The sequence below is a fragment of the Pinus tabuliformis genome, chromosome 3_2, assembly GCF_031772625.1.
Source record: "Pinus tabuliformis cultivar Carrire ecotype Pingquan chromosome 3_2, CPIR1, whole genome shotgun sequence".
Taxonomy (NCBI): Eukaryota; Viridiplantae; Streptophyta; class Pinopsida; order Pinales; family Pinaceae; genus Pinus; species Pinus tabuliformis.
In genome coordinates this window covers 654,821,286-654,833,539 of record NC_142302.1, presented here as the reverse complement: position 1 = coordinate 654,833,539, position 12,254 = coordinate 654,821,286, and positions in this window count along the sequence as shown.

The window sequence follows — 12,254 nt, the reverse complement described above, 5'->3', positions numbered from 1 at the left end:
GTTCAAGCTCTTGTAGAGAGTTTGAACGGAAGCTTCCTTGATCTTCCATTTTTGAACTCAACAAGGTTGTTTATCCCTTGCCATTATTTAGAGGATGTTCATGGAAAGAATGAAATTCAAAGCATTGGATCGAAAATCCTTTTCAACATTGACAACATCCTTGTTATGAAAGTGAAGAAAACAAAACAACATTTAATTTTGAGGCTTGTTTGAAAGAGTGGCATCCATTTGTTGACACTCTTCGTGTTAATTGTGAGGGATCATCCATGGAAGATGCATGGAGGATTTTTTATGTTACAAGGTTGCATACAAATTCTCTTAACATGTCAAAATTATGGCAGGAAATACTTACTATTCTTGCAAGTACAGTTACTTGTGAGAGAGGATTTTGAAGACAAAACATAATAAAAGATGGCCGTAGAACAACGCTATCATTATATGCATTGGATGCCTTGATGCAAATGTTGCTAATTGGGATTCATTCATTGATGGTGGGATAGGGTATACGACATCTCGAAAGATGCTAAAGAAAGAAGAATCTTAAATATTTAAACTTTTTTCTTTTATGTTTATGTTTGTAATGGTGTTGTGTTTTGACAATTACCTATTTTGGTGAAACTATCTAAAATTTATTGTGTGTACATGTTTATATTGAATGTAGTTTTTGAACATTTACATAGTTCATGCACATTATGTTTTTATTTTAGAAATTAATTCACAACTATTGTTATTTTAATGGGATTGGCAATGAAGTGACTTAAATGGAAAACATGGTATGTGTGTTTCAATCTCTGTTAGGTGACTTTTTTGTTTTGTATAATTTAGTTTAGTTTCAACAATATTTGCATTCACTATTTTCAAGTGAAAGTAATTATGAATATTTTTTTTTCACTTTTTAAGAAAATCGAAAAGTTTCATAAACAGGGTTAAAAAGAAAAAAAGGTGTAGCAATGAGACTTGAGTGGACTGGTACAACAAAGAATGGAAATTTTGCAACAATTATGAATACAATTTAACCCCTGCCTCCAACTCAAGATGGAAACTATGATCTCAGAAAATTTACATAAATACTTATAACTTACAATGGTCAATGTTAAATCAATAATGGTGCATAGAAAAATCTCCCTATCTTCCTATAGTATTTTTTTCACATAAACTAATAAATTGAGATGTGAAATCATAGTATACTATTAGCCAGAACTAGTAAATTGAGATGTGAAATGGATAAGTAAATTGCTTTCTTAGAACTTGTATAAGTTTTGGTGGGTAGTAACCACTAGCAAGTTTACATATTTACAGTTTTACTCCTACATAAGTGTGAGGAAAACATAAATAATGGTGGGAAGTAACTCCTAATTAGATTTATTTACATCTTATTCGTGTCCTTTTTAAAATGTGCTTAAATTATGGTGGGAAATAATTGATAGTAAATATGTTATTTACTTGAGTATAAGCTATTTTCAAGGATATTATTTTTTATTCAAAGACGTGCTTAAATTACGGTGGGAAGTAATTATGGTAAATATGTAATTTAGTGCAGTATAAGTTATTTTCAAGGATATTATTTTTGGATGGTTTTCCTACAAAGCTTTAAAAAAATACCTACAAAAATATTAAATTTACCATGGATATTATTAAGTTGTGAATAGATTTTGTTACAACATCATGTGCCGCTACCATGGCTTGTCAATTCCATATGCCGAAAAACCATATCTCATTTCGCAATTAAAAATTAAAAATTAAAATATATTAGACTTTACATATATCATTGATTACATAGAATGACAATTCAATATCATATGGATAAATAGAGAGAGGGGGAGGGAGAGAAGGAAAGAGGGAAGGTGATAGTGACAGAGCTAGAGAGAGAGGGAGAGAGGTGGGGAGGAGAGAGGGAGGGAGGTGGGGAGGAGAGAGGGAGAGGAGAGAGAGGGGGAGTGTCAAGGGAGAGTTGGAGAGAGAGTGGAGGAGAGAGGATATGAGGGAAGACAAGGTGAAGGAGATGAGAGAGAGAGAGAGAGAGAGAGAGAGAGAGAGAGAGAGAGAGAGAGATAGAGATGGAGGGAGGAGAGAAGGGGGGAGATAGAAGGAGAAAGGGAAGGAGATATTGAGAGAGTTGGAGAGAGGGGAAGAGAGAGTGGTGGGGGGGAGAGAAAGGGAGAGGGATGAAGGAAGAGAGAGAGGACTTGAGACAGAGAAGTAGATAGGGAGGGAGAGAAAGAGGGGAGAGAGGGAGGGAGATACTATCAGAGTTGGAGGGAGGGAGAGAGAGTAATTGGGGATAGAGATATAGGGAGGTGGAAGAGAAAGGTAGAGGGAGGAAGGAAGATAGAAAGGACGAGAGAGAGAGAAAGAGATGGGGAGGGAGAGAGGGGGGAGAAAAATACATAGAGAGATAGTGTCACATACCTAAACGCAATAATATACATGTAAATAATTTTTTTTTTACATTATACTACTCTTACCACACCCCTGCTTGATTAACACCTTTATATGAAATAAATACTATACTGTTATAATGCCATTGTTTTACATACATGCCTAACCTAAGGCAATGTATACATGGCAGGCGGAATATGACATATCTACGGCTGTCACTCTACTAATATATGTTCTGGGTTGTGTTTTAACTATATGGTATATCACTGTTATGCATATTCCTTGAATGTACCGAGGCTGTACTACATTCTTCTGTTGGCGTCTCCTGCGCGAGACATCTGGCGGTGACTTTGGATTTCATCGGACAGTCCATGTGAAGAAAGCAGGGTCTCTGTACTTAGGTTTTTCCCGCGCCAGATTTCTTGGTAAAGTCACCCTCATCCACGGTGCACAGTCCTTTAACGAAATCGAGGGTGGACAATGCTCCACGTTCCACCGCTGTCAGTCGGGGTTTATAATCGTCTTTCTCCGGATTATTCGAGGCTTTTGTCTTGCAGTTCCATACTCTCCCGCTCCTTGTTCTTCGCTGCAAGGGTTTGCTCCACCAACCCGCGCCAAGACCTCCATGATTCCAGGCAATTGCATCCTCCAAGGGGTTTCCAACTGCATAGATTGTATTCTCGAGCCAGACAGGTAATTTTCGTATCGATTAACAGATCTGTTATGCTTGTTTGCTTTGAATGTTTTACGCCAAGCTCTAAACTCTCTTCTCTGGCTTGACAGGTTGCGTATCAAGGCTTCATGCTTCTATGGTTTAACGAAGAGTCTGCTCTGATGAAACCCGCCGAGTCCCTTACAGGTATTTATCTAATTTAAGGGTTTGGTTCTCGGCTATTTTCTTTCTGTTTCGTTTTGGATTGCCAGGGTTATCCTCTGTGCAAGTATAGTGACCTCAACCTCATCGTTCTCGGTTGGTCGCAGGTCTTGATGGACCTCGCCTCTTATTCGGGTTCCAAGGATCTCTGGGACCGCTTAAGGACTTGGGTTCCTCTCCAACCATGGTGATTCCCTCTGGTTCTCTGAGGCTGGAACTCCTACTTGATTCCTTACACAAATATATGTATTTATCTTTGACTTAGAATGTCGGGCTATATCCATAGTTTATGACTGTCTACATACCCTGGTTCGAAACCAGCGGCTTATTTATTTTGTACTCTTATTTTACGAAGGCCGAGGTTTACTGTAACTTTCTTCTTCAGTTATACAATGTTTTTAACTTTCCCTTATGGAGGCGAAAGACCCTCAACCATGCAGAGTAGGGTTTTGTATATTTTCGGCTGTGTAATACATTTCCCTTTTTCCTCGAAATCATGTTGACTGTATAATAACATGCATGCAATGGTGAATACGTAATTCTATAATTCTATCGCTTTTGCTATTATTCTTGAATGACTGTATGGATTCATCCGGCCGTGCCAACATCTGACTCCATAGATGTATGGCCGACTAGCGAGAACTTGAATGAATACAACAGGATTATTTTGTCGCGCCATCATCTGTTACCATAGATGAATGGCCAACGGGTTAACAACTCCTATGCATAAATCTTTGAAGTCTGTAGTATATATTCATTTCCATATACTTTCGGGTTATTGCACAAATGCTGGGTTCTGGTTTCTTTTCTGTTAACATGTTAATATTATATTCCTTAGTTATCACACCAGATTTAATCACGGATGATAATCTCAGTCTTTCTTTGCGATTTTAACTTTAAATGAGCTGCCTGTTACGGCTATACCAGATTCAGGGTTCCGCATTACTATACACTCTCTTTGTTTTACCAATACTTCTGTTAACCGAATATTCAAGAATGAAAAGGGTATTTTATACGGCTGTCTGCGTATGTGCTCATTAGGGTCGTGATACTATCTTGACCTCCGTTTATGGTTTACATGAGGCATCCGGTCTTCCTGACTTGGATATGCCTAAAGGGTGTAACGTTATCTGCTAGAAATAACCTTATTATATTGATAACTCACCTCACTTGTTCGAGGGGTCACTGCATTCGTTTTCTTTGAGGTTTACAGCTACACTATATATGCTTTTCTTTCCTCGCATATAATGTATCAGCTATTTCATATTTTTCCCTACGTCGTAAGAATGATACCGTGTAAGGTTTATTCATGACTTCTTTGTCTTCTGGTATTTTACAGCGGAGTCACTGTAACTTAATACAGATTCTTTACAGTATATTAGGCTGACTATAAGCTGTACCAGATACGTAGTCACACTATCTTTGTTATTACAGATGAACTGTCTATTGACACAGTTTAGGCCTTAGATTGTCTACTGACACAGTTTAGACTATAAACTATTTATAACATGATTCAGATAATCACACGATTTTACTAACTACACAGATAACCAGGCACAAGAGGGTTCCGTTACTTACCTGGTTTCCTTATGGTAAGATGAAATCTGGAACAACCCTCCAGCCAAATTGCTGTGTGTAGCTTGTTTTCCTCCCAACCGTGAGACCAGCCTTCCAAGACCTGAGTCTCCCCCCAAGCTTCTGCTTGCCGGATCACAATCCTCAGTAAGCCAGCACTCTGTGCTTGACTATCTGGTCCTAACCAGACTTAGTCCATCCAGGGTGTTTGCTTCCCTGTCTTTCTTTTCTTTTTCCTCTGCCTATCTCCACAGCCCAGAGTTTTTCCACCCCCTTTTCCTTTTTCCTGGAAACCCTTCCAGTTAGAAGTGGTTATTTTTTAGTTCCAGTAACTAACTTTTCTTTTCCAGTTCCATTTTAAGAAACAGATATCATCATGATTAATTCCTTTAATCATCAATTTAGTGCACATGTAAAATAAACAAAATATCCTCAAAATGATTCTTCATATTATTTCAATTCAGTTTTTGCTGTAGTAACTTTTAAATAATTACATTTTTACGGGGTCATCACATCTCCCCCTCCTGAGATTGGACATCGTCCCGATGTCTAGTGTCTCCAAACAAATCCGGATAAGCTTTCCGAAACAGCTCTTCGTCCTCCCAAGTAGCCTCTTCAGGCCCATAGTGCTGCCATTGCACTTTAATTTGGGTAATAACCCGCTTCCGCAACTGCACTTCTCTCCGGTCGAGAATGCTCAGCGGCTCGACCCGAACCTCTCCTTCCGGTTCGACCTGCAATCAATAACAGTATCAGTCTTTTGTCATGGATACATTTTCAATTAGTTCAAATAAAACAATCCTTACCCTGATATCTTGCCACTTGATCACATGCTTAGGGTCATAGATATACTTCTTAAGCATGGACACATGGAAGACATTATGAATTCTAATGTGGCTTGGTAAGGCTAGCTGATAAGCTACTGGCCCAACCCTTGCTAAGACCTGAAAAGGTCCGAAGTATCGGGGTGCCAGTTTGGCACAGCTGCTCCATTGCAGAGTACTTTTCCTTGCCTGAATTCTGATATAAACGTGATCCCCCACCTGATATTCCTTGAACCTTCTTTTCCGATCTGCAAAGTTTTTCTGTCGATCCTGAGCAGCCTTCAGGTTGGTTCGCACCCTTTTGACCATGTCCTCCATCTCCTTGAGCATTTCTGGTCCCAACCTTAATTTGTCTTCCGGGCCACTCCAGTTTGTGGGCGTCCGACATTTTCGTCCATACAAGACTTCAAATGGAGACATCTGGATGGATGTATGATATCCATTATTGTAAGCGAATTCCACTAAGTGTAAGTAGTCCTCCCATTGTGCCGGTTTTTGCATGACACATGCTCTCAACATGTCTTCCACCATCTGATTTACCCTCTCCGTCTGCCCATCAGTTTGGGGATGGTAAGCGGTGCTAAAATTCAGCTGGGTTCCCAATTCTGCAAATAGCGCTCTCCAAAAGGCGGATGTAAACTTCACATCCCGATCTGATATGATAGTCTTTGGGAGTCCATGAAGTCTGAATATGTTTTGCATAAAGACGTGTGCAATTTGCACTGCCTTGTAAGTGGATTGTACTGGTATGAAATGTGCCGCCTTACTTAATTTGTCAACCACTACCATAATAGAGTCATTGTTCCTTTTTGTTTTAGGCAGCCCAGTTATAAAGTCCATTGATATAATCTCCCACTTCCATTCTGGGATGGGTAGGGGCTGCAGTAGTCCAGCCGGATGCTGGTGCTCCGTCTTGATCTGCTGACACTCCAAACATCGTGCTAAATATTCAGCCACATGCTTTTTCATTCCCGGCCAGTAGTATTCCTTCCGTAGTGCAGTCAGCATTTTCTGGTATCCAGGATGACCAGCATAGTGACTGGTATGAAACTCATCCAATATTAATTTTTTGAGACTGTTGTCATTTGGTACGAACAACCTCTTTTTATAAAGCAGCATTCCATCCCTGCTAACCTCATAATCTTGTGGACTTCCTTTGCTGGAAAGTGGCATTTGCTGCTTCAACTGCTGATATTCAGCATCTTGACTTGCTGCTGTCTTCATCATTTCTTGCAAGGAATTTTCCCACCTACTGAATGTAACTTCGTACAGACATTGTACTTTTCGACTTAGTGCGTCGGCTACACGATTTTCCTTTCCCTTCAGATGTTTAATGTCAAAGTCGAATCCACTTAAGAAATCTGCCCAACGAGCTTGTCTTGCGTTCAGTGTGGGCTGACTAAAATAATTTGTTAAGCTGTGATGATCTGTGAGTAACAAAAATTTCCTACCCAAAAGGTAGTGCCGCCACATCTTAAGCGCATGTATGACAGCAGCTAATTCCAGATCATAGGCAGAATACTTCTGCTCATGTTCCTTTAATTTTCTTGATTCATAGGCGATTACTTTCCCTTCCTGCATTAACACACCTCCAACACCTTCTCCGCTGGCATCGGTACATACCACATAGTCCTTGTTTGGATCAGCTATACTTAAAACAGGAGCAGACATGAGTAATTTCTTAAGCCTCTCAAAACTTTGCTGACATTCGGAACTCCATCTGAATGTCCTTCCTTTCTTTTGCAAGGATGTGATGGGATATGCCACCCTCGAAAAACCTTCCACAAATCTTCTGTAATATCCAGCCAATCCCATGAAGGATCTGATATCCGCCACATCTTTTGGCACAGGCCAATCCAGTATAGTTTTTATTTTCTCAGGATCTACCGCAATTCCGTCCTTTGAGATCACATGACCCAAATACTGGATTTCTTCTTTATAGAAATCACATTTGCTGAGCTTAGCATACAATTGATGTTCCCGCAATGTTTGCAATACCATCCGAAGATGTTCCTCATGCTCCTCCTTAGAGCGAGAATAAATCAAAATATCATCAATGAATATTAGTACAAATTTGTCTAAAAATCGATGGAATACACTGTTCATTAAACACATGAACGTGGCGGGTGCATTAGTCAATCCAAAAGGCAGCACTACAAATTCGTAGTGTCCATACCGGGTCCGGAAGGCTGTTTTTGCGATGTCTTCTTCTTTAATTCTGATCTGATGGTATCCAGATCGCAGATCAATTTTAGAGAATACTGTCGCTCCCTTGACTTGATCAAAAAGCTCATCGATCCGAGGTAAAGGGTATTTATTTTTAATGGTGAGCTTGTTTAGCTGCCGGTAATCAATACACATTCTAAGAGTTCCATCCTTCTTTCTGACGAATAACACCGGAGCTCCCCATGGAGATACACTGGGGCGGATATAATTTTTATCCAACAATTCCTGTAGCTGCATTTTCAATTCAGTCAACTCTGGTACACTCATTCTATAAGGTGTCCGCGAAACTGGAGCAGCTCCTGGTATTAACTCAATGGTAAAGTCTATGTCCCTCTTTGGAGGTAATCCAGGAATTTCTTCTGGAAATACATCTGCGAACTCCTTTATGACTGGGAGATGTTCTAACGGGTTTCCCTTATTTTTAGTTTCTGCATAGCCCACCTGAATAGCATACACTTGGCATCTGTTCCGGATGCATTTTGCCAGCTGAGATGCGGTGATTGGTCGGATCTGTACTGGTCGTTTAATTCCCTGCATTTCCTGTTCTATTCCAGCATCATCCTTGTACCGTATCATCTTTGTTTTACAGTTCACCAAAGCCCAATGCTTCTCTAGCCAGTCCATCCCAATTAGGACATCATAGGACCCGAGGGGTAGTATATTCAGGTCTGCCACTACTGGCTGTCCTGCTACCACGATAGGGCAGCTTTTTACCTTTGCCATTACTCGTCTTTTGGTCCCTGTAGCTAGCTGTACCAGCCAAGGATTCCTGAATTTTTCAGGCTGTAATTTACACTGTTCAACTAACTTTGGACTAATATAACTTAAAGTAGCGCCAGGGTCTATTAGAACAGAGACGGAAAGGTTTAAAATTTTACCTTCAAACTCTACCATGGTGGGCTGGTATTCTGCCTGGCGGTCGTCCAAGGCTGCATTAATTCTTGGCATACTTCGTCCCACATCTCCCACGGTGGATGCCTCATGAATCTGGGATATCTGGTCAGTTCCCTTCCTTTGCGGACAATTTTTGACATAGTGCGGTCCACCACAACCCCAGCACTGCACTGGGGGTCTGGTTGTTCCCTCGGTGTCCATCTTGGCGGGCTGTTCACTCATTCTGGTCTCGCCAATGGACTTGGACCTGAATGCACTTCTCGGTGCTGCTCTACTATTCTGGCCCTTGCTGCTTCCTTTGATTCCGCTGCTTCGACTCCCTTTAATATTTCCAACAGCTTTATTATTTTTCTTCTCATTCCATTTTCTGCTGGAACTGTCCCCTTTCTGTTTGCTCTGCTGATAGCAGATTCTGGCCTTGCGAATTGCCTCATCCATGGTTCTAGGATTATCAAATTCAATTCTTTCCCTCATATACATAGGTAGGCTACTGACAAAACGCTGCACCTTGGCCTTTTCTTCCTTAAGGTAGGGTACATAGCGGAGCAAGGATGTGAAACGATTGATGAACTCATCCATGGTCTGCTGTCCCAGTCGCAGATCATGGAATTCCTTGGCCTTTTCATCATAAAACCTTTCCGTCAGGTATCTCTCTTTAAAATATTTCTGGAACCTTTCCCATGTTATGGTTCGTTCAGTTACGCCTTTAACGATTTTCACTTCCTCCCACCACAATGTCGCCTTCCCTTGTAGCTGGAAGATGGCCAATCGTGCCTTCAAGTTATGATCATATTCATATAACTGAAAATATTTATTCATGTTGATTAGCCAAGCCTCAGCTGCTTCCTCTTGTTCCCCATCGTAATGTGGGGGCTTAATCTTTCGAAATTCTCCTTGCAATTCCACCTTTTGACGCTTTGAGGTCTGCTGTTCTGATGCATTATCAGATTGGTCCTCTCCTTCAGGAATTTCAGATTCTGCGTGATAATGTTCCTCCTCAGTCGTCTTCTGCTGTTCGGCGCTGGGGTTAGCTAGTGGCGGGTTCTGTTTGTCAGACAAACTTTTCAAAATCCTTTCTTGTTCCATAGTCAATCGTGCATTATCCTCCCGGAGCCGAGCCATTTCATTTTTCAGCTCTTGAACTGTTTCTAGTATGGCCAGATTCGTGCTGCGGGTCTCCTCACCCAGCTGCACCCACAATTCTGCGTTATCTCCAAAATTTGTTGCAGGCCCCAAATTGGCTGCAGGCCTGCGCGGTGCGCTGCCAGACCCCTGCATGCTAACTGTACCTTTCCTGGTCTGGTCATGAAACATAATCATTGTGAGCTACCTGCACAATCTTGTTACCCAAAAAGATTATTAACGTTATAATGACCTTCTCATCTTTTAATATTTATTCACATCCCAGAGGCCACAGTATGGATAATCTGGGCTCTGATACCAATTGTCACATACCTAAACGCAATAATATACATGTAAATAAATTTTTTTTTACATTATACTACTCTTACCACACCCCTGCTTGATTAACACCTTTATATGAAATAAATACTATACTGTTATAATGCCATTGTTTTACATACATGCCTAACCTAAGGCAATGTATACATGGCAGGCGGAATATGACATATCTACGGCTGTCACTCTACTAATATATGTTCTGGGTTGTGTTTTAACTATATGGTATATCACTGTTATGCATATTCCTTGAATGTACCGAGGCTGTACTACATTCTTCTGTTGGCGTCTCCTGCGCGGGACATCTGGCGGTGACTTTGGATTTCATCGGACAGTCCATGTGAAGAAAGCAGGGTCTCTGTACTTAGGTTTTTCCCGCGCCGGATTTCTTGGTAAAGTCACCCTCATCCACGGTGCACAGTACTTTAACGAAATCGAGGGTGGACAAGGCTCCACGTTCCACCGCTGTCAGTCGGGGTTTATAATCGTCTTTCTCCGGATTATTCGAGGCTTTTGTCTTGCAGTTCCATACTCTCCTGCTCCTTGTTCTTCGCTGCAAGGGTTTGCTCCACCAACCCGCGCCAAGACCTCCATGATTCCAGGCAATTGCATCCTCCAAGGGGTTTCCAACTACATAGATTGTATTCTCGAGCCAGACAGGTAATTTTCGTATCGATTAACAGATCTGTTATGCTTGTTTGCTTTGAATGTTTTACGCCGAGCTCTAAACTCTCTTCTCTGGCTTGACAGGTTGCGTATCAAGGCTTCAGGCTTCTATGGTTTAACGAAGAGTCTGCTCTGATGAAACCCGCCGAGTCCCTTACAGGTATTTATCTAATTTAAGGGTTTGGTTCTCGGCTATTTTCTTTCTGTTTCGTTTTGGATTGCCAGGGTTATCCTCTGTGCAAGTATAGCGACCTCAACCTCATCGTTCTCGGTTGGTCGCAGGTCTTGATGGACCTCGCCTCTTATTTGGGTTCCAAGGATCTCTGGGACCGCTTAAGGAGTTGGGTTCCTCTCCAACCATGGTGATTCCCTCTGGTTCTCTGAGGCTGGAACTCCTACTTGATTCCTTACACAGATATATGTATTTATCTTTGACTTAGAATGTCGGGCTATATCCATAGTTTATGACTGTCTACATACCCTGGTTCGAAACTAGTGGCTTATTTATTTTGTACTCCTATTTTACGAAGGCCGAGGTTTACTGTAACTTTCTTTTTCAGTTATACAATGTTTTTAACTTTCCCTTATGGAGGCGAAAGACCCTCAACCATGCAGAGTAGGGTTTTGTATATTTTCGGCTGTGTAATACATTTCCCTTTTTCCTCGAAATAATGTTGACTGTATAATAACATGCATGCAATGGTGAATACGTAATTCTATAATTCTATCGCTTTTGCTATTATTCTTGAATGACTGTATGGATTCATCTGGTCGTGCCGACATCTGACTCCATAGATGTATGGCCGACTAGCGGGAGCTTGAATGAATACAACAGGATTATTTTGTCGCGCCATCATCTGTTACCATAGATGAATGGCCGACAGGTTAACGGCTCCTATGCATAAATCTTTGAAGTCTGTAGTATATATTCATTTCCATATACTTTCGGGTTATTGCACAGATGCTGGGTTCCGGTTTCTTTTCTGTTAACATGTTAATATTATATTCCTTAGTTATCACACCAGATTTAATCATGGATGATAATCTCAGTCTTTCTTTGCGATTTTAACTTTAAATGAGCCGCCCGTTACGGCTATACCAGATTCAGGGTTCCGCATTACTATACACTCTCTTTGTTTTACCAATACTTCTGTTAACCGAATATTCAAGAATGAAAAGGGTATTTTATACGGCTGTCTGCGTATGTGCTCATTAGGGTCGTGATACTATCTTGACCTCCGTTTATGGTTTACATGAGGCATCCGGTCTTCCTGACTCGGATATGCCTAAAGGGTGTAACATTATCTGCTAGAAATAACCTTATTATATTGATAACTCACCTCACTTGTTCGAGGGGT